This window comes from Rattus rattus, chromosome 9 (assembly GCF_011064425.1).
Source record: "Rattus rattus isolate New Zealand chromosome 9, Rrattus_CSIRO_v1, whole genome shotgun sequence".
Classification (NCBI taxonomy): domain Eukaryota; kingdom Metazoa; phylum Chordata; class Mammalia; order Rodentia; family Muridae; genus Rattus; species Rattus rattus.
The window spans coordinates 37,208,672-37,232,208 of record NC_046162.1 but is presented as its reverse complement, the minus strand read 5'-3'; the positions used below and the strand labels follow the sequence as shown (position 1 = coordinate 37,232,208).

At 44.3% G+C, this 23,537-nt stretch overlaps 1 protein-coding gene across 1 annotated transcript in view; it reads left to right on the top strand.

The window, feature by feature from the left end:
- The first annotated feature begins 13,509 nt into the window (after window positions 1–13,509).
- Cdc42se2 (CDC42 small effector 2) overlaps window positions 13,510–23,537 on the top strand; it is a 68,974-nt gene continuing 58,946 nt past the window's right edge. The window contains exon 1 of the mRNA XM_032911763.1: window positions 13,510–13,633. The gene's annotated coding sequence lies outside the window, so the exon portion shown is untranslated. The remainder of the gene's footprint in view (window positions 13,634–23,537) is intronic.

Sequence of the window (23,537 nt, the reverse complement as noted above, 5' to 3'; positions counted from 1 at the left end):
CCTTTTCTTCCTTCCTTCCTTCCTTTTGTATGTATGAATGTGTGTGTTGGATGCACTTATGCCACAGCGCACACATGGATGTCAGAGGGCCACTTGCGGAAGATGATTTTGTCTTTCTACCTTGCAGGTCCTGGGTATAGTTGAGGTCGTTGGGCTTGGCAGCAACCAACTTCACCTACTAAGCCATCTCGCAGACCAATAGACTCTTCTTGTGTGGTGTGGCACACGTAATTTCCCAGCATTCGGGAGGCATGGTGAGGTAATTCTCCACAAGTTCAAGGCTGTATCTTTTGGGAATCTCTCATGGGCTTTTTTGTTATACTGCCTTGCATTATACATATATGGATGTGACCTATTTTTTTCCTACCTGAGTCATTAGGAGAAAAATTACTGCTTTGAGTCATCTCTGAATGTCCCTTGGGGCTTTAGGTTTCAATGGAGTACCGAAGAGTATTTATATGGGCATGTATGTATGTATGTATGTATGTATGTATGTATGTATGTATGTATGTATGTATATGGGTGTGTGTATATATATGTATGTATGTATGTATATGGATGTGTGTATATGTGTGTATGTATGTTTGTGTGTATGTATGTATGTATGTATGTACGTATGTATGTATGTGTTTATTTGAGACAGAGTCTTAATATGCAGCCCAAGCTGATTTTAAACCTTCCATCCTTCTGCCTCTGCCTTCTCTAGTGCTAGGATAATAGGCATGTGCAGCCACATCTGGTGAATCCTACAAATGTGCGTGCCTGTAGAAATGATGAGTATGGCCAGGAGCAGTGGTGCTCACCTTTAATCCCAGCACTCAGGAAACAAGGGCAAGCAGATCTCTGTGAATCTTAGGCCAGCCTGGTCTACTTGGTGAATTCCAGGGCTGCCAGGGCTATGTGGAGAGATCCTGTCTCAAAAAAACAACAAACAAAAAGAAGTAATGAGTGTGTGTGTTTGTTGGGCTTACTTGTTTCACTGTTTTTAGACCTTATTTTTGCACACTGGTTATATGGATTGAGACAAAAACAAGGGCTGGAGAGATGGTTCAGCGGTTAAGAGCACTGACTGCTCTTCAGAGGTTCAGAGTTCAATTCCCAGCAACCACTTGGTGGCTCACAACCATCTGTAATGGGATCTGATGCCCTCTTCTGGTGTGTCTGAAGATAGCAACAGTGTACTCATATACATAAAATAAATAAATCTCTAAAAAAAAAAAGTCGAGACAAAAACAAACACGTGAGCTTGCAAAACCTAGTCCAAGGTCTCTGAGGAACCTAAATGTTTAGTTAACTAGTGGTTACTTTAGAGACCAGTATATTTCTCCTGTGTGACTTCATGGCTTCTGGGTACTACTCTTCTTTGCTTTTATCACTTTATGTTATGAAATTTGAAATCAGAAATCAGCGTATCGAGTACACTCCGATCCTCTGATTGAAGTGTGAGTCTTTATAACTAGGAACTAATGGCCTGAAAACACTCCAAGTTTGGTCTTTATCAGAGTGTAACGTATGTGTATATCCTCATCTATCTGTAATTATCTTCTTATCCTTTGTGTATGCTTATTTTATAATTAATGAAGACTGAAACAAATTTGATTGAAATATTTCTTTAAATGTCTAACACCGAACTGGCCGATCTCATACCCATAGCTTCATGTTGCAGCTGAACCCTTGAAGCATAAATACTCCTCACTGAGATGTGTTGTAAACAATAAAACAAAACAAAACAAAACATGGGGCAAATGAGATGGCTCAGCAGGTAAGGGAGCTTTTCGAAAAGCCTTACGTCCTGAGTTCAATTCCTGGAACCTGCATATTGGAAGGACAGGACTCACTCCCACAAGCTGTCCCTTGATCTCCATCTACGCACCTTGGCACACCACAGCATCATGAACAGATAGACTGTCTCGGTTCTCATTCACTGTCGACTTCACACAGCCTAGAATCACCTGGGGAAAGCAGTCTCAGGTAAGTAATTGTCTTTTCCACATGGGGCTGTGGAAGTGTCTGTGAGGCATTGTCTTAATTGACGTAGGAAGAAGGCCCAGTCCACAATGGACAGGTCCTGGGCTGTATAAGATAACAAACTGCATGGACAATCGACTTCTGGGAAAAAGAAAGTCACTTTTCTTTAAGGATGTGGCTCCTGGCAGGTCAATCACACCTCAGTGGATGACTTCACACCAGGTTTGTATGAGTAGCACACGTATGAGTTCATGGGTCATTTAAAAAAAAAAAAAGGACAAGAGGTTGGGGGTTAGAGAGGTGAGGGTGGATCTGAGAGGGGTGAGGAGGGAAGGGGATCAATTATGTCTTATGAAATTCCCAAAGAATTAATTTAAAGAGCAGGTGGGTTCTATCTAACCATGAGCATGAGCCTATAGGAAAACATCCTCCCCTATGGTTCCTCTGGAAGGCCTGGTCTGTGAGCGAGTTTCCTGGTCTGAGGTAACACTGCCTGGAGTTTCCTTCCTTCAGTGGTGGACTGTGACCCAGAAGTACAAGCAGAAATGAATTCTTTCCCTCCCTAAAACGGCTTTTCCGGTATATTTTTTAAGTGGAGAAATGCTAGAACACACACACACACACACACACACACACACACACACACACACACACACACTGAATAAAAAATTTAAAGTACATGCTGAATTTTGAAGTCTTATTTTAAAAATGTGAGATGCATTTGAAAACGAGGACATGACAGTTCCTTGGTGTGGGTGGGTAGAAGGTTTTTATTGCAGATAAGAGGGAGAAGACATAGGCTTCTGGAAGGGTCCAGACTGAACTGGGCCATGACAGGAGAGAATGGGAGAAAGCAAGAGGAAGAGGGGGTGGAGAGGAGAGACCCAAGAGGTTCAAGAGAGCAAGTAGTCAAAATGGCTGCATTTTATAGGAAAGAGAAGCTGAGGGGAGGGAGGGGAAGCTCAGCTGCTGGTAGGGTATGGGTGGGGCGAGAAGTGCTGGGCAGAGCCACAGAGACCGAGTGAGACTTGTCCTTTAGGGCCTGGCAGTAACTTCAGTGGACTTTATATGGACTGCATGCTGAATGGTGTGTTCGGGATACTGAGTGAGATGAACTAGTGTTGGCATTGGGCTTTGTGAGCCTGCCCTCTGTTCTTCCATTTCAAAGACCTGAAGGGTTACTACCATCCACAGGTTTGAGGACTTACTGGCCTGCTGCTTCAAAATAAAGTTACATTTGAACACACTTTTACCTAGATGAAAATACGTAGGTTCAGATACGTTAAATTATCAGGAAAAAAAAAACTGCCATGATTTCCTCTCTCTCGTCTAATCATAAACAGATAAACCAGGTGTGTGGATAATGCGTGGGTATTGGTCCACCCGCTCTTGAGGCTTGACCATAGCATGGGAACTCAGGTACACTCTTGAGGCTTGAACCTGCCTCCCAGTGGTGAAAAGGAAGGCTAAGTCAATGCCAGCGGCTGTGTTAGCTTTCTATCGCTGTGTGACAGAATGGTGGAAGTTTAGTGACCTGAAACAACACCCATTTATTGGCTTATGTTCTCGGTACAGTAGGAGTTCAGTGTACCAGGACCGGAGTCTCTGCTGGTGGTTCTCTGCCCTCGGCGTCACAGGGTGAAATCAAGGTGTTTGCACGTCTTACTTCATCTGGAGGCTCCAGGTGGAGGGACTACCTCTTGCTCATTAGCCGGATCCAGTCAGTTCCTTGGGGGTATGGGACTTAGGTCCCTGTTCCCTTGCTAGCCGTCAGTCAGTGATGACCAGTCTCTGCTCTTAGGCTGTGTGTTTTTTTTTTTTTTTTTTTGCTCAGTTCCCCACCCTCCATCTAGCCGGCAAGCCTAAATCTCTCCAGCTTCTCTTCCTGTCACTAGGCAGAGAAAGCCCTACACTTCTAAGGGCTCGTGTCACTAAGTCAGACCCACTGAAATAACCTCCTTTCAATTCAACCATGGCAGCAGAGTCTGTTGTGGGAATGGCATCCCCTCCTAGTCATAGGGTCTTGGGACTGAGGCATGGGACGCTGGGAGTACAGGTTCATTTTTAGCAGTCAGCCTTCCAGTGTCCTGGTCATCTGATAGGGTGAGTAACCAGAATGGTTGTGGAAGGGAGGGAAGGGAATTCAGCCTGGCTCCTGGGAGGACAGGAGCAGAACAAGAGCTGAGTTTCTGTGAAGCAATGGCCCCTGCTGGCTCAAGAGCGCTACCGGGACAGGAAGGGGTCTGGTTTGCCATTTTCCTTCCCAGAGATACAGATCTCTGTGCTAGCAGGAAGTGACAAAAGTCCTGCCTTACGTTTAGGACACCAATCTCTTAAGTGCTTGAGGGCTACTAAATGTCCTTTGCCCTCATGCTGGAGCTTCGACGCGTGGAGATGGAAATTCCACTGCCTCTCCACTGCTCACTAGCCCTCACTGCCAAGGTCCCCTGTTGCCCTCCGGTCCTGCTGTCCACTGACCCCCACTGCCACTGGCTCCTGCTGCCCTCCAGTTCTGCTGCCCAGTGACTCCCACTGCCCACTGGCCCCCATTGCCCACTGACCACCACTGCCACTGACCCCTGCAGCCCTCTGGTCCTGCTGTTCACTGGCCCCCACTGCCACTGGCCCCCCGTCCTCCACTCCCCTCTATAGCCTCCTACTTCCTACTGCTCCCCACTGCACCCATAGCCTCCTGCTGCCCACTGCCCCCCTACACACTGCTTCCTGTTGCCTACTGCCCTCCCCCACTGCCCACTGGCCATTGGACGGCCCCTGCCGTCCAATGGCCCCTGTTGCCTGCCAACAGTTCTGCTGCTCCTCTGAGCCAAGGAGCCTTGTCCAGGTGCAGGCAGGAGCATCTCGCCAGCACAACCTCCACTCCTTTTGTACTTACCTCTCCCCATGTTTAAACGCTCAACTGATGTTCTTTAGCTCGCTGGGAACACTCTCAATGTGCCAATTTCTGAGCCTTTCTCATTAAGATTTGTGAACTGTAATCTGCCTTTTCTCTCTTCATTACCATTATTACTTAGGTTATATTAGGTGTTGGGTCTCGCTAATATTTTTAAGTGTTGTAAAAATTATGATGATGGTGGTGGTGGTGGTGGTGGTGGTGGTGGTGATGATGATGATGATGATGTGAGATCACAAGTTGCCCAAATTGGCCTCAAACTCCCCCCGAGTGCTGACATTACAAGTACATGCTCCTATTCCAGCTCACCTCTACTCTCACTCCTACTCATACAGTGCCAGGGGTTGAACCCAGAGCTTCAGAATGCAAGCTAGCTAGGTACTCTGCCAACTGAGCTATATCCTCAGCTACAACTCATGCTTAGTGTGTGTTTTTGCATGTGTGTGCAAGTTCATGTGTATTCATGTGCATGGAGGGGTCAAAGTTCGGTCATACCTCCGGTGTTTTTCTTCAGGAGTCATCCACATTTAAAAAAGATGATCGCATCTGCTTGTGTGCACACATCCTTGCCATGGTGCCCTTGTGAGGCCAGAGAATGGCTTTGCTGGAGTCGGTTCTTTCCTTCCACCCCGTGAGTCTTGGAAAGCAAACTTAGGTCCTAAGGCCTACCCGCTGGGACATCCCTCTGGCTCTGACGATTTATTTACTTATGTGTATGAGTGTTTTGCCTCATGTGTGCCTGGTGCTTTAGGAGGCTAGAAGAGGGCATCAGGTCCTGTGGAACTGGAGTTATGGATGAGGTTTGAGCCTCCTCTACAAGAGAAGGAAGTGCTCTTAAATATTGAGCCAGCACTCCAGCCCCTCGCCTAGTTTTTTGAAACAGGATCTTCCTCCCTTTTACCTGGAATGTATTAATGCAGCCAGATGATTCCAGAGAGCTGCCTGTCTCTTCCTCCCCAGTGGTGGTGTCACATAGATTCTGGGGGGGGGGCGTCAAACTCAGGTTCTCATTTTACCAATTGAGCTATCTCCCTAGTGCTCCCCAACTCATATATAACGTAAATTTTTATTGAGAACTCATACATGAAGGGTATATTTATATCATGTCTACCCTTTCCTCTTTGCCTTCCAACTTTTTCTGTGTTCCTTTCACTCACTCCCAAATTCATGACCATTTCTATAACTTTTGAAATTCTGTTATATATATATATATATATATATATATATATATGCACAATGTGGTGGTTTGAAAGAAAATGGCCCCCAGAGGCCCATAGGTGTGGCCTTGTTAGAGGAAATGGCCACTGGGAGTGGGCTTCGAGGTCTCAGATCTTCACACCACACCCAGTGAGTGAGGCAGTCACTTCCTACCGCCTGCAGACACAGACGTAGAACTCTCAGCTATCTTTCCAGCACCAAGTCTGCCTACATGTCACCATGCCACCTGCTGTGACAATAATGTTAAACCTCTGGACCGTAAGCCAGCCCCAATAAGTGTGTTCCTTTATAAGAGCTGTCGTGGTCATGGTGTCTCTCCCCAGTGATAAGACACACAGGCAAATAGATACGACCGACCTACTGAGTCCATTTATGTGTGCACATGTCTGGCCACTTTGGACTGGGTAACCTATCAGCAACCGTTGGTTGCTTATAACCATTCATCTGGGGTGAGGCCTCACGAAATCTCCCCGCCCTCAGAGGACCATAAGTTCATTATGTAGGTCTAATTTAGGCAACCGAATTGTTGAGGTTCCATGGGTAGAGCATCCCTTTCATCTCCAGACACTGTCTAGCAGAAGATGTCCTGATTCTCTGGCTTTTATAATCTTTTTGCCTCCTCTTCTGACGTGTAGAGTTGAAGTATAGATGTACCATCTGGGGCTGGGCACCCACAGTCACGTAGTCTGTGCATTTTAACCAGTTGTGGATCTCTGTAATAGCCTGTGTCTGTTGCAAACAGATTTTTTTTAACTTCTAATTTATTTCACGTGCATGAGGATTTCGCCTGTGTGCAAATATGTGCACTTGCTGATATCAGAAGAAGGTGGCAGATCCTCTGGAACTGGAATTATAGATGGTTGTGAATCTCTGTGTGCATAAATTGAACCCTGGTCCTTAGCAAGAACAAATGTTCTTAGCCATTGAGCCAACTCTCAAGAAGTTCCTTGGTCGGAGGGGAAAGATACACTTGTCTGGGAGGGCTGATGCTCCCATTTAACTCATATTTAACTTTTTCTTTTTTCTAAGACAGGGTCTCTCTCTATAGCTGTGGCTGGCCAAGAACTCACTACATAGATAGTGGTTCTCAACTGTCCTAATGCTGTGACCCTTTAATACAGTGCCTCATGTTGTGATGACCCTAACCATAAAATTATTTCATTTCTACTCTGCAACTGTAATTTTGCTAATGTTATGAATCATAATGCATATATGTCATATGCAACCCCTAAGGGGGTCTCAACCCACAGGTTGAGAACCACTGATGTAGCCCCAGCTGGGCTTGTAATCACAGACATCTACCTGCCTGTGTCTCCCTCGTGCTGGGATTAAAGGTATATGCCACCACACCAAGCTTTTCATATTTAACACCAATAAACAGATAAAGAAAATTTACTGCTCTTTGTTGGGAAAATCTGCATAGCTTACATATGTTAACAGGAAGGTTAACAGGGAAGAAAGACGGGGGCTGTAGTTTGGTGGAAGATCACTTGCTTCAGATGCAGTATACCCTAGGTTTAACCCCAATCCTACTTTTTTTTTTTTTTTAAAGGATGAAATAAATAGAAAAAGTTTCTAGTGGCTGGTGGTCACTGGTCTGATGATCTGACATATTGTAAAACCTCTCCCTCCCCGTTTTCTGACTGACTGTTTCCAAGGGCTTTTTGATTACAATTCCCAACTTTTTTGCTGGACATGGTGGCATAGACCTTTAATCCCACCACTTGGGAGACAGAGGCAAGTGGATCTCTGTTCGTTCAAGGTTAGCCTAGTCAGTCTACGTAGTGAGTCCAAGGCCAGCTAGGGCTACCTAGTGAGACCCTGTCTCAAACCAAACCAACAGAAAACAACAACAACAACAACAACAACAACAACAACAACAACAACAACAGTGTTACTGAAGCTACAGAAGCAACATGGATCCTAACCTAGACTTCTCTATCTCTGCTCCTTAGGAAGCATGCTGCTCCCTAATATCGTCCTCCATAGCACCCCATGTGTGCTCTCCATGGTATAGAAGCTGTCTCTTCTAACTGAACAGCTAACTGCCCCCTTTTACCCTGGATTCTTGTCTGTACAGATCTCTGTGACTCTACTGTCTCCCTAAGGCTCTGGTGTTCAGTTATGTGATGTTGACATGTGTCATCTCATGGAGGAAAAAGGCCAGGTTTTTCTATCCAGATTTGCCCAGCACTTGGTATTGTATCCAGCGCACAGTGGGCATTCAGTGACTACTTGTGGTCTGGTGCTCTGTAAGGGCTGAAGCAGGCATGCTTCAGTTTTGCACAGTGAGTTCCTGTTGCAGTGCTTCAAGCCATGACCGAAGTGGTCATTTTTTCCTGTCCTTACTGAGTTCCACATATTTTCTGAGTTTTTCCCATCTTCTCAAGTCGTGATTCACGTGCCACGTGTCTATTATCCTTCAGGCCAACTGGCTAAGATATTTGTTCTTTTATGTTGTCTGACAGAAGGTATAGCTCAATGACAGAGGGCTCAGCGAATGTGAGGTCCTGTTTTCCATCCCTAGCACCAAAGAAGAAGGAGAAGGAGAAGGAGAAGGAGAAAAAGAAGGAGGAGAAGGAGAAGGAGAAGGAGAAAAAGAAGGAGGAGAAAAAGAAGGAGGAGAAGGAGAAGGAGAAAAAGGAGAAGGAGAAAAAGAAGGAGGAGAAGGAGAAGAGGAGGAGGAGGAGGAGGGGGAGGAGGAGGAAGAAAAGCAACTTAACTTTCTATAGCTTTACATAGAACTGATGAGTATTCTCTGTATTCCAAACAATTTGTACATACTTCTGAAGAGTGGTTTTATAATTTGTCACTGAAGCCTGGATACAACTAAGAGTAAAAAGAGGGACAATAACTAGTAAGCCAGGATCAGAGATGACCCTGAAAAAAGTCAGAAACATGGACATATTATTACGCTAGCAGTTGTGTATTGAATCATTCGGCTGTGAAGCTGTTCTAGGCTGACGTGGGTCTTATTTCTCTTTCCTTTCTTTATCGTATGAAACTGTGTTACAAAGCCTGCTTGAGGGACTGTTGGTGCCTCTCTGAAGACACTCTCTTAGGGCTGGAAAGATAGCTCAGTGGCAGAGTGCTTCCCCAGCGTGTGAGAGGCCCTAAGTTTAATTCTTAGAATTGCACATACACTGCCAAGTTTATTTTATTGATTCTGCTTTCTTTAGGGCTCAAACAGTCCCACGCAGTGCCTTTTATGAACTTTTTTCTCAGTATTATTATGAACCAGGGCAAGGAGCTTAATTAGATGCTTGTGGAGAGATAATAGTTAATGTTTTCTTGTTGGTACTTAGCTTGGGCCTGTGAATTCGCTCAATGATTTCCCACAACAGTTCTCAAGGTAGACATTATTAGTCCTATTAAATGAAAAGATAGGTTAGGAAAGAGCTTTGATCTGAACCACATTGCTAATTAAGCACCAGAGTCTGGATTGAACTCCAGGTTTTGATTCCATACATCATCTCCTTTCTAAGTGAGGAAATGTAGCTGCTGTCAAGTTCTGGGAAGCAGTTTAAAAAATTAAATGTCACACTTTTAGGAACATTCCTTTGCTTTGAGTTGCATGTGCCTGTATGCAGGCACAGTGCATATGCATATGCAGTGCATACATGTGTGGCTATGCATGTGCAGTGTATACATGTGTGACTATGCATGTGCAATGTGTGCATGTGCATGTATGCATGCACTGTGTACATGTGTGGATGTGCATGTTCAGTGTATGCATGTGTGGGTGTGCATGTGCAGTTAGTGTATTCGTGGCTATGCATGTGCAGTGAGTGTATGAGTGGCTATGCATGTGCAAGTGTCCATGTGCATGTATTGCATGCATAGTTCATGCATGTGTAGTGAGTAGATGTGGGGCTATGCATATTCAGTGTGTGCATGTGTGTTATGTAGAGGCCAGAGATTGACAGCACATATCTTTTATCATTCTCTATCTTGCTTTTAAGGATAGGGTTTCTTGGGGTTGGGGATTTAGCCCGGTGGAAGGGCGCTTGCCTAGGAAGCGCAAGGCCCTGGGTTGGGTCCCCAGCTCCGAAAAAAAAAAAAAAAAAAAAAAAAAAAAAAAAGGATAGAGTCTGGGAATTGCCAACCAGGCTAGTTGGCGATCCTCTCTTGTCTCTGCCTCCCAGTGCTGGGATTACAGGCTTTTATCAGAGATGGAACTGTACAGCGAGTACTTTCCCCGACTGAGCATTCTCCCTAGCCCCCGCTTTGAGATCTTCAAAAGAAGATTTATTCAATTTACTAAGAATGCAGAATCAGGCCACTGTGGCAGCTATGTGAGCTCAGAAGAGATTAGGAGCTGGTGAGACCAACATGTTGCTTCCCGCTGTCCTTGGTGTTTGCACTTGCTATGGATTAGGAGGTGCACAGGACAGCTTCTTCTGTACTTTAACAACTGTGGTACTTATCAGTATCTTCAGAGGCAGGCCACTGTGCAGTGATGAATGGTGGTGTCTGTTTTCTGCCCTCGTTCTTTGGGAACAAGACTGTACTTGGGAAGACAGTGAAGACACACCCTGTCTCTGACTCTAGAAAATTCAGTTTTTGGTGTTATCATAATTACAAACTATATTTTGACATGATGAAATCCACTGTCAATAATTTTTGTGAAGAAGAGCAAAAGTTAACACTGGCCCCTTCCGCCCCTTCTCCCAAAACAGGGTCTCACTGTATAGCCTTGGCTATATTAGAACTCGCTATGTAGAACGGGTTGGTCTTGAACTCACAAGATCTTCTGGAACTAAAGATATGTTGTCCCCATGGCTGCCCTAAAACTTTGTTTTAAAAAACTGAATCATAAGGTATAATTTTTAGCTTTGTTTTAAATCATAAAGAATAAATCAAATATGTAAAGAGACCGCTACTAATATGATATTGAGCAAACCATCGTGTATATCTACCATTAAACAATACTATCATCCAAGCTAGGCCCACGCATGTAATCTCAACATTTGAGAAGCAGAGGCTGGTGGATTGCCATGATTCAAGGTTACCCTAGTCTGTAGAGTGAGTGCCAGGCCAGTCAGATCTATGTATGGTGAGACTTTGTGACAAGAAGCTGTAACAACAGCTGTAGCAACAAAATAATATTTGTCTAATTGAACAGAATTGTGTCCTTAACAAAAGGGAGTATGAATGGCCCTAGCAACCACAATTAGATACTGTTCAATCAATCATACACACACACACACACACACACACACACACACACACACACACACACACACACACACACTTTTTGAGACTGGATTTCTCTGTATAGCCCTGACTGTCCTAAAACTTGCTCTGTAGACCAGGCTGGCCCTGAACTCATAGTGATTCACCTGCTTCTGTCTCCCAAGTGCTGGGATTAAAGGTATAGGCCACCATCGCCCAGTCTCACATGAAATAATGCGTAACCATTCCCATAAAGATTGTTACCTTTTATGGATAAGTGGTAGAAAATATTGTTTGTGTGTTTGTATAAGGTGACCGTATTTGCATGTCAAAGAGCAATACATGTAATGTATGACACTTGGGAAGTTTTTGGGTTTTTTTGCCTCAGGAAAGTTTTCTGAAACAATGTGCCTTTAAGTATTATATCCAATTTTCTCTACCCTATCACATTATTCTTACTCAGTGAAATAGGATATGAGGATGTCACTGGCCAAAAATTGCATCAGATATCAAGTAAATGGTTACTGTATACAAAAGAACCGAGAAGTCCGAATGTTCATGGTATGATGTAGGTTAGAACCAAGAGGAAACTGAAAATAAAATTGGTTATTTTTGTTGTTGAACGTCTTGGGGGCATGTGTTTTTTGTTTTTTGTTTTTTTTTTTCTTCTAGGCACTTAGGACAGATCAGTTGAGTAGAACAGTTATCCCCAGTCTCAAAGGTCGACATGTGTAGCTCAGTGGTAAAGAACTCACCAAGCCAGAGCAGGCCCTGGGTTTCATCCTCAGCACTGCAGACATCAAACCCAGCCAACCCAAAAGACACCCAGCTTTTGCTGGGGAAGACATACACGAACAACATTATGGAATAAATTGTGCAGATTGTTCCTGGAGCAGGAGAGCAAGGGCAATAAAGGGAAGGCTTGAGGCTATAGCAATGTAAAGTAGTGGGTTTAGGCTAAGTGTCATCGTCAAAGAAGGTCTGAGTGGAGTGGAGGGGCGAAGGTAGACATTAAAGAATGTCCTAGTCCCTGAGTGCAGTCTGGACTTTGCAAGCATCAGTGAGGTTGGGGATGAATTCTGAGACCTACAGGGGGGGGGAAAAATCTCAGGGACTTTGTCAGCCATTGTAAAGATCTTATCTTCTACAGTAACTGGAACACTGGTGGATTTTGATCAGATGAGACATGAGCTGACTCTCTTTGCGGGAGGATATTTTCCCTGTTGTTTTGACAACACAGTTTGTTGATGGTGGTTAGGGAGGCCATTTAAGAAACCCACTGGAAGTACGACTGAGGCCACGGATGATAGAAACAATGTAGGTGAACAGTCTGATTTTGTTTTATTTCGAATGAGCCGTACCAATTACCCTTATGGACAGATGCAATATTGAGAATTGGAGGAACCAAGGAATACTCCAGTTTTGGGATTGAACTGCTAGAAAAAAGCCTACCAATCGTGATGGTCACGCAGCTCCCTGTCTGAGTATGTGCGGCTAGATTCCAGTGAAAAGACACCCATTTGTTCCTTGCTTCTGGGTAGGTAAAGTGTACAGCTAATGTAGTCGCAAGACAGAATGTGGTGGCTGAGTTAGGAGGACTGCTGTGAGATCCAGGTCAGCCAGGATTCTACTACAAAAGTCTTTAGGCATGTGACACTTGTCATCCCAGCACTCGGGAGATGGAGGCACAAGATCCAGACCACCCTTAGCTATATAGTGAGTTGGAGGCCAGTCTGGGCTACAAAAAGACCCTCTCTCAAACAATGACAAACCAAAACCAAAACCAAAACCGATCCCACAAGAAGTCACAGAGACACACCGGACACTTTTCAAATGCTAGGTGGATATTCTTGGCTCTCCAATGAGTCAGTGATTCTGATTCCTTAAAAGTAGCATGATCTAAGCGTTTGGACAAATAGTTTTCTTCGACTGCTACTGAGAGACATCTGGTGCTAGCCAGCTCTGCCTACTAGCGCCCTCGCTTGCCCGGGCGCGTCTATGGCCGGATCCAGATAGCAAGGTGTTGTGGTGCGAGGCCGCGGCCTCCATCTTCCCCATCGCCCACCCAGCGGTCACTCAGTGCGCGCTTCGCATCCTCTAGGTCTCGCCGCTCCCTCGATGGGCGGGGCTTCACAGAGACCAGCCCGCCTACTGGGAGAGACAGGGCGTGTCCCTGTGGCGGGGGCGTATCCGCGCAGCCGCACACACAGTTTGTGGCTCCGCCTCTGCGCGCCAGAGACTAGGCGGGAGGGCGGAGCCCGAAGCCGGGAGCGCAGCTGCTGGTGTGTGGAGATCTTAGGAGCTTCGGAGCCGGCGCTCGGAGCCGCGCGGCTGGAGCAGGCGGCGGAGACAAAGGCGACGGTGAGTGTGGGAGAGGGCCCCGCGATGGCCCTGCCGCTCGAGGCGCCAAGTACAGAGCCGCGGCTCGGAAGGCTGAGGGCGAGCGGGGCCCGGGCCTCTCCGCGCTGCGGACTTGGGCAGCGGACTGGGGCTGAGGGCTGAGGCTGCGGCGGCTCCATTTTCCAGTCTGGGCGAGGTCCTCACGAGAGGACCGGCGAATGGTTCTCTTCATTCTCCGTGAGGCCAGCTTCCACTGTAGCTTGCACCTTCCCGATGGGGGAGGCGCTACGGACCCCTCCCCCAGTCAGCATCCTGGCCAGTCTGGACCGGCGCGGAGCGGCTGGACTCCCGGATTCCGACTCCCGCCCGGCCTCCCCGGGACCCCGGGAAAGGAAGCCCGGCCACTGCTTTGCAGTCGCTCCGGCGACTCTTACAGGTTGTTGCACCGGGAGCTCCCAGCTACGGTGGTGAGCATTACTAACGGGTGTGGTAGGTAGCGGCTCACTGACGTCGCGTTTCGAGCTGAGGAGCAGCCCCATGCCGGTTGATTTCGGGCAACCCTGGGAATTCCGCGTTAGCAGCCGTGATTGCTGCTGCTGAGCTTTCCTGGAGGAGTTTGGTGGTGATGTGCAGAGCGCAGAACTGAAACATTCTGGGCCTGGGAGTACAGCTTAGTGGTGGGGAACTTGCCTTGAATGTAGGAGGCCCAGAGTGGTTCAGTTCCCCAGTACTCCCACCCGCCACAAAGAAAAAGAGAAAATTAAATGCTCTATTAAAGGTCTTATCGCATAATACATGCTCAGTAAAATACTGATGTAATGAATGAATCTCAAAACACCACACGAAGCTGTTCCTACTAGTAAGATTAGGCACATAGCTTCTTGACTTGGATAAAGGACTCTTGGAAAGAATGCTTAGCAAGTTTTTGACTCCCCCCTCCCATGTAAACTAGCGATAACTAGTCGGTCATTCTTGACAGTTTTGCAGGCAGTACCTTTGAGATGTGGAATTTTTGAGAGCAGTTGGGTTACAAATTTCTGTTTCTTAGCAGACCCGATTTCTCCTCTTCTTTGAAAATAATTAATTGAGAAAGATGTTTGGAGTATATTTTGAGGTCTATCTTTCTATGTAGTAGGAGTAAAGAAGTGTATGTGCTTTTGAGGGGCTGTGGCATGGTCTTGAATCTATCTCTGTGAGCTAGGGAGAGTTCTGAACTTTGAGGGAGGGGACCTTGGTGATTTAACGTCACTGTTTACCCAGCATACTCATTAGACACGTATTAAGTGCAGAGAGATTTTGAATGCTGTTTGTGGAAGGGAACAAAGCTCCAAATGATTTCTCTCTTAAGCTTGAGCATGAAGTTCGTTCTGTGGTTTCCATGTAGCAAGTGAGAACCTCCTCAAACCCCTAGGGCTACTTCACATGAAAAAAAAAAAAAAAAAAACGGCTGGTGAATTTCAGGAAGTGTTCATTCATAGCCTCCTACTTAAAAGTTAATGAGTAACTCTTTAAGGCTAAGATTATTGGGTTATGGTTTCATTTGCCATCTTAATAAAAATTCGTGTAGGTTTTAAAGCGACAGGAAAAACGGTTTCAACAAGATGGAACCTGAACTAGATTTTGCTGCCATGTTTTTTATCGATAGTGTGATTCCAGATCTGTTTCAGTAAGACTCTTTGTAATAACATTTTGTATATTAAAAAGTCCCTGCTCTGTGGTTAAATCAGCACTTGCTGCTCATCTAGAGGATTGGAGTTAAGTTCCCAGCACCCACACCTGATGGCTCACAATTGTCTGTATGTAACAGGGTTATGACGCCCTCTTCTGGTCTTCATGGGGCACCCGAATATAAGTGACATACACACGTATAGACATAATTACAAAACAGTAACAACAACAAAAAAAATCCCCAAAGATGGGTAGGGAATATGGGTCTGTTGATATGAAATCACTGGTTCAGCCACCAGCACCACAAGCTGGAGTGATAGTGGGAGCTCTATTACCACCAACACCTGTGATGGTGGAGGCAGAAGGATCATGAGTTTAAGGCCGTCTTTGGCGTATCTAACACAGACTTGAGGCCAGCTTGAACTATATGAGACGCAAAAGGCAAGATAAATTAGTAGCTTCCTTTTGTTTTGGATATTTTAGCCGTTTTATTTTATCTCACTTTTAACAGAACTAGGGATGTGGCTTATGGTAGTACACCAGGCTCTGGGTTCTGTCTTCAGTACCACAAAAAGAAAGGAGTTGATGGGTAGGAAAAAAGAAATATCTTAAGTAAAGCACCTTTCCAGCAATGTTGTTTTGTCTCCTTGTTTACCATAAAAAAATACACTATTGACTAAATAGTGTTGACAAGAGAAGGATTATTAGTAAAAATACGTGGTGCTGTTTGGACTCTCCTGACAGAATTACAACTATGATAAAACTGCGTGTTAAAATGAGTGTGGGCTAGGCACTATGGTATGCACTTTTAATCACAGCATTTGTGAGGCAAGAGGCAGGTGGACTTCTGAGTTTAAGGCCAGCCTGGCCTACGTACCTAGTTCCAAGCTAGCCAGAACCACAGAACGAGACCTGTCTCAACAGGGAGAAAAAGATGTAGGCCGAGGTTATACCTTAGTTGTTAATTTGTTTAGCATGCATGAGGCCTTGGGTATGAGCTCCAGTGCTGCACAAATTGAGGTACCTTCCTATAATCCTAGCACTGGGGGTGGGGGGAGGAGGGTTAGAGGTAGAGGCAGGAGGATCAGAAGTTAAAGGTTATTTTTGGTTGCTTATCAAGTTCCAGTCCAGCCTGAGCTACATGAGACCCTATTTCAAAACAAAACCAACTAACAAAACAGCCCCCTCAAAAAAAAAATTACCCCAAACACACACACACACACACACACACACACACACACACACACACACACACACACACAGACCCCAAACCAAACCAAACCGTGAAGAAAGACTTGTGTAGCCTGGTCGATAAGAGTGTTTTCCCAGCATGCATGAAGCCCTGGCTTGGTGGTCCACTGCGTCATTGCTTCAGGGGGAGAGAGGTGGAGAGAAGCATTGCATTTACTGTGAACGTGAAGTTTCTGTTGTTCGTTGCTGTGGATGTTTTTGGGTGAGATCGAGCCAGGGCCTCAAGTGTTCCACCTCAGTCAGTTGCAGCCATTTTCGTTTTCATTTTCATTTTATTTTATGTTTTCACATATGATTTTCTAGTCAACAGCATTGACGTTTTATGGATGTTCCCAGGAACAGTAAGAGAAGAGTACACTTGATGGAACGTTCTGATTTTAGATGTGTAGGGATTCCATAGCCAGTGTTTTTTCTAGGAATGATAAAAGTAACCGCCCCACGTGTTATTGATAGAGATCGTGATAGTTTCTCTTTTTAAAAGTTTTAAAAATTTATTTATGTATTTTATCTATATGAGTGCTCTATTTGCATATTCTCTTGTATGCCAGAGGCATCAGATCCCATTACAGATGGTTGTGAGCCACCATGTAGTTGCTGGAAATTGAACTCAGGACCTCTGAAAGAGCCACCAGTTCTCTTAATCACTGAGCCATCTCTCCAGCCCCTCACTTTCTTTAAAAAAGTTTTTTTTTTTAATTTAGATTTTATTTTAGGTAGAAGGTTTTGCCTGCATGTATGCATGCATGTATGTATGCATGTATATATGTATGTATACCATGTTTGTGTCTGGTGTCTGCCCATGGAGGTCAGAGGAGGTGTCAGATTCCCTGGAACTGGAGTCATGGATGGTTGTGAGCCAAGTTACCATGTAGGTGCTGGGAACTGTACCCAGATTCTGTGTTCTAAGTGACTATCTAAGTGCTATCTCCTGGTCTGTAGTTTCTCTTTTCTTAAAAAAAAAAAAAGATTTCTGTCTTTATTTTTAGTTATGTGTATTTATGGGTCCAGCTGTGGATATCTACACATCATTTAAGGGCCTGTAGAGGCCAGAGGAGGGAATGGAATCCCCTGGAACTACAGGCAGTTTGAGCCATCAGATGTGGGTGCTAGGAACCAAACTTGGTTCCTCTACAAAGGCAGTGTGTGCTCTCAACTGCTGAGGCACCTCTCAGCCCTGACAGTTCTTTACATGGTATGTTTCTTGTAGGAGTTATATAAGAATATATACCATATAGTCTTAAGTCTGTAGAATGTGGTGTTTGGGCTTGTGTAAAGTATACTCTACAGTAGTCATATGTTGAGGAGATCACCTAATGATACATTTTGCAGAATGTCTCCACCATTCAATGTTTAACTCCTTCAGAAGTCGAAATGAATGTTCTGCAAAGTCCATCTGCATCATTACAAGGTACTGAAGATTCACCACTTTTTTTTTTTTTTTGGTTCTTTTTTTTCGGAGCTGGGGACCGAACCCAGGGCCTTGGGCTTCCTAGGCAAGCGCTCTACCACTGAGCTAAATCCCCAACCCTGATTCACCACTGTTTTTACAGTTAGCTTTTGAATTTAGTAGACCTTTGTGATTTACCAGTGCTGGGACTATTTTGTCATTGTGTAAACTGACAATTCAAATAGGACTTTCCAAGTTCATTCAGACATTGGCTGTTAGTCTTTTTTTTTTTTTTTTGGGGGTATAGCAGCCCTGGCTGTCCTAGAATTTGCTTTGTAGATCAGGCTGATTTCAAGCTCACAGAGGTCTGCCTGGGTCTGCCTCCCAAGTGCTGGGATTTTTTGGCTGTTAGTTTTTTTATGGCTGTTCTTAGGAGTAACAAAAGTCATGAGTACCTGAAAACAGAACTTTACTGTTTTTAAGCTTCTGGCTGTTCACCCTTTTCATTTTAGTTATTCTTAGAACCATTAAAAAAAAAAAGCAATCCTTTAGATTTTAGTGGTAGAGAGTTGTGATAGTTTTAGAATGTTTATTTCTTGTAGGAATTTATTCAATAGCATGCAGTGACAGCCTAGTATTATGAAAAACCTGAGGGAAATGATTACAGAGCCAGTAAAGAACATTGAAGATGGACTGTGATGATGTCTGATACGACCTCCTCCTTGCTCAAGGATGGCTGCTCACCCTTGGCCACCAAGGTGGGAGCCACCAGAGTGTGGCCTACTTTAGTTCCTCACGGCTAATGGAAGGAAGACTCTTGATTATAGACTAATCCCTTACAGAGATCTGAACCCAGTGATTGTTACTCAACAGATTTCTTCTTGGTGCTTTTGAGCCTGAGGCTTCTTCCTGTCTAAGAGTTCCAGGTGGACAGTCACTTGAGCTGATAGATGGCTGTCCTGGAACAGCAGCTTGTGGAGGGGGAGGTGTCTTTGTGACTCTGCTTTTTGCATTTTTTTTTTTTCTGTAAATGTGAGCAGTGGTTAGAAAGAAAAGGTGAGGGTCATGAGGTCGGAGGATGAACTGTGCTGTCTGAACGTGTCTGTGTACGTGTGTGCATGTGGGTGTGTGCGTGCATTCAAGAGAACAGGGAGGAAGGCAGGAGGTGGAGAAGATAGCGGATTAACAGGAGGTGGAATTCCTTGGCAGAAAGTAGTTATTAAATACAGATATGTCTGGTGCTAGAGAGAGAGTTCAGCAGCACTGGCCACTCTTCCAGAGGACCCTGGTTTGATTCTCAGTGCCCACACGACAGCTCACAACTGTCTGTTGAGAGATGCATTAATGTATAACTATAACGATATGCCATTAGGAGTCAGTTTAATACTTTGTCCATTTAGTAGAATAAAAGTGATAAGTTCTCCCCTAAGGCCTATGAGCCACAGGTTCTTAGCCCCCAAATGGTGCCAGGTATGGGCTTCATCTTATGGAGTGAGAGTTACAGTCAATTAGAAAGTGGTTGGTGAGTCCCATGATGTTTATGTCACTACTGTACCAATGGACATGTCTTGCCAGAACTGTTGATATTGTAGTTTGCAAGGTTCACAGCTGTCAAGATTGATGTTGACTTCAAAAGCATACATAGCACCTTCTGGAATAATGAAAGCTAGCCAGTAGTGATGAGACTTCCAGGTCAATACCAGCATATTATCGCCATGTTCTGTGACTCAAGTGCATACCATTGGCAGTGGTGGGTCTTAATATCAAGGTCTGGAGGGTAACCAATAGCACTGGCAGTGGCCTGTAGTGTTTAGAGCTTATGGACCTTACCTGCCAGCACCTCCAAAGGAGGAGTTTGTTCCTAGCACTGGGCTGTATTTGTTAGTCTAGTAGGGGTATTTGTTCTGTTTTAGGGTAATTCTGTTTTAACTCTTTGTCTCTGTCTCTCTGTCTTTCTGTATCTCTTTGTCTCTGTCTGTCTGTCTCCCCTCTCCCCCTCTCCCCCTCTCAGTCAGGAAGCTTGCACAGTAATAGGTAGGCCTCCACATCACTTTTTGGAAAGGTCATCACTCTCCATTTTCTCTCTTTTACCCTGCTCTTCTATCCCCTACCCTTTCAGTTTAACTCTTCTTGTTCTGTTGATCTCTTTTAAACCTTTATACAACTGTTTTCAAGGCTTTCAAGGGTTGTGTATCTGATGGGGTCGGTAGTTCATATTTTGTAAGAGTGATTTTTAGACTTAGAACACAATTCTTTTCTCAGTTGAAAATTCTAAAATGATTAAGAACAATGCATGGCATATTGTAGTCTACATTTCGAAGGTACTGTATTTTCACATTCTCCAGGATAACCTGCTTTTATTTTTTAGGTATTAGACTTTTTAAATCATGAGATATTTAATTATTTGCTTAAGGATGAGTCTATTTTATTAATTTTTTTTTCTTTTTTCTTTTTTTCAGAGCTGGGGACCGAACCCAGGGCCTTGCGCTTGCTAGGCAAGCGCTCTACCACTGAGCTAAATACCCAACTCCTATTTTATTAATTTTTAAAATTTATTTTTTATTTCATGTTTATTGGTATTTTGCCTGCATGTATGTCTATATGGGGATGTCAGAAGCCCCTTAACTGGAGTTAGAGACATTTGTGAGTTGTAATGTGGGTCCTGGGAATTGTATACAGGTCTTCTGGAAGAAACAGCCAGTGCGCCTAAATTCTTAACCATCTCTCTAGCTCCTTAAGGTTTTATAAGAGTAAAAAAAAAATTAGATTTATTTTACTTTATATGTTTGAGTGTTTTGCTTCCATGAATTTATGTGTACCACATGTGTGTCTAGGGCTTGTGGGGACTGGAAGAAGTCATTGGATTTGTTGGAACTGGAGTTTTAGATGGTTTTGAATCTCCATGTGGGTGTTGGAAATTGAACCCAGGCCCCCTACAAGAGAGCAACTTGTGCTCTAAACTGCTGAGCATTTGGTCAGCCCTCTTGGAGGATTTTAAAAGAATTGAAAATGTATATTTTTGATTTCTTTTAGATTGATTGATTGATTCACTTATTTTGGGGAATAAGTCTCATGGAGCTAAGGTTGGCTCACAGCTGTGTGTGTAGCTGAGGGTGACCTTGAATTTCTGACCCTTCTAACAGGTCTGCTATCCCATACAAAGGGGATTTCTGAACTGAAACGTCCAGTTTCAATAATAAGTAATCTTTATCTGACACTTATAGAGTACTTATAAATGTATGTAGCTAAAGAGAGATTATGGTTAAAAAAATCCTTTTCCTAGAAAATAGTATATGAATTCACATTAAACCTCATGGTTTTTTACAGGGATTGAGTGAACCCTGACCAGTTTCGTTTACTGATCTAGAAATTCATGCTATGATTCTTATCATCTTCATGGTAGAGTTTTTGAAAGTGTATTGCATTAAAGCACAAAATTATTTTGTTTTATTTGGTTTATCAAGTCATCTACTTTGACTTTATTTTTCTTTTCGGTGCTGGGGTTGAACCCTAGGGTGCCCAGGTGTTATGCAACTGCCAACTATTGAACTGTACATCAGTCTTCTGCTGGGGCTTTTGGCATAGGAAATCAGAGTGAACCTGGACTCTATCCAACACCGTGTTTTACCCCTCCCTGCCTTGGGGAACTACAGGTCTCTGTGCAGCTGTTCTGCTCAGTGATGGGTCTCACTGTGCTTGCTGTCAAGCCTAGGTCTTAAGGAGCTCATGTAGCCCTCCTAGTCACTTAGATAATGAAGTCTTATAGTGTCTGTCTGCACTGGCCTTGTTTTAGTCCTTTTCTTTTTCCTCTTTTTTTTTCTTTTCAGACAGGTTATCTCTATGTAGCTCTGGCTGGCCCAGAACTTGCTATGCACATAAGGCTGACCTCGGACTCACAGAGGTCTGCGTGCTTCTGCCTCCTCAGTGGTGTGATTAGAGACCAGGTGTGCTGTCACACCTGGTGGTTTTCTTTCCTGTTCGTTTGTTTCTTTAGTTCATAAACAGTATTAACAATTCTTCAGTAAGGGCATCCTCCCCTGTTTAGAGGTTGGGGCAGGGTGAGGCTTTGAGTGGTTAGTCCCCGGGGCTGGGGACTGAACCCAGGACCTTGCACTTCCTAGGCAAGCACTCTACCACTGAGCCAAATCCCCAACCCCGAGTGGTTAGTCTTAACTGCTGCCATTTTTGTCCAATGTTCATTAGATGAATTTGGTCCTAGGAATACTGTAAGTGGTATTCTTGGGTATTCCATGCCTGGGAACCACACTCTACTGTTAGCTGAATAGCATGTTAGTAGAAGTAAGCATAGTACATTAAAGTGACTTCATACAGCATAGCTTTTAGCATTTCCCTGTGGCCTCAAAAATCCCTCCCAATTCCTGTTTAGTAATACACTTTCAGGGTACTTCTGTGTGTGTGTGACTCACTGTTGGTAGCATCCTTTGCTTTTAAGGCTCCTTTCTCCATAACATCTCTTGAACATTCTTTGTCATGTTTGAACCCAAGGTAGCCACTGTCTTTACACTCCATCCTTTTGTCACTGCACTCCTCTGACTGCCCTGTCACCCATAGGCCTGCTAGCAGTTTTTATTTAGACCATGCCCAGCTCTTCAAGTGCCCACTGGCCTTGCTAGCCTCGAGTGCCTTCACAGTCTATAATCCCAGTGCTTTCCCCTGGTCCAGTGCTGTCTTTCTCCTGAATGGCTGTTCACACCTTGTCTTCATCTCTTGGTACCACGTCCCCTCCCCTCTTTTGTCTCCAGCTGATGAATTAGTTTCTTGTATACTCACAATGAAAAAGTCAGAAAACCTTTTCTGGCCATCCTGCGTCTCTACTCACATCTTCTGTTTCTGCCCTTGCTCTTGGTTTTGTTCCTTTTCTCTGGTCAAGGATATTAACTGCTTCAGTCTTAATCTCATTCAGGGTTGGACCTTTGTCCTGTTCTCCTGGATCACCTTACTCATATAAAGCTAATGCTGAAAACTCTCCCTTCTCCTAAGAAACCTTCCTTAACATGTTCATCTTACCTTAGCTACTGCTCTAAAACAGTTGTGGTTTTTAATTATTAGTTGGTTTTGGCTTGTCTCTTCTGGCTCCTCTATTCTGTCGGCTGTATCTGCACCTTGGGGGTAGACTCCCCAGTCAGTTCTCCAAAGTAATTTCAGTTGAGATAGCAGCATTTGGCCTGGTTGATAATCATGTCTTTGAAACCTTTCTTTCCTTTACTTTCTGGATAAGACTGTGTGTTTTCAGTTTCTTCTACTGGTTCCATTTTTGTTGCCCCAGCTTTTTAGAAAGGAGGCAGTGTTCCCAGGCTCTATGTTTAGATCTCTGATGTATTTATATTTAGTCTCTCGTGATCTCATCCTATCTAGTGAGAAAAGCTGAGAATTTTATCTTTAGTCTGAGTCTTTTTCTAACCTCCAGTCTTGTATTTCCATCTGCCTATTCAACATTTTCAACTAGATATCTATAGGCTTGTGTTGTTCAACAAAACTTAACTAAACTCACTCTCCTGCTTCCCCTCTGGTCATTATTCCCATTCCAGTCTCCCTCATCGTGTTGAATGTTAACTTTGTCAGCTTCCTTGGCTGAAAACGTACCAGACCTTCTTGGTA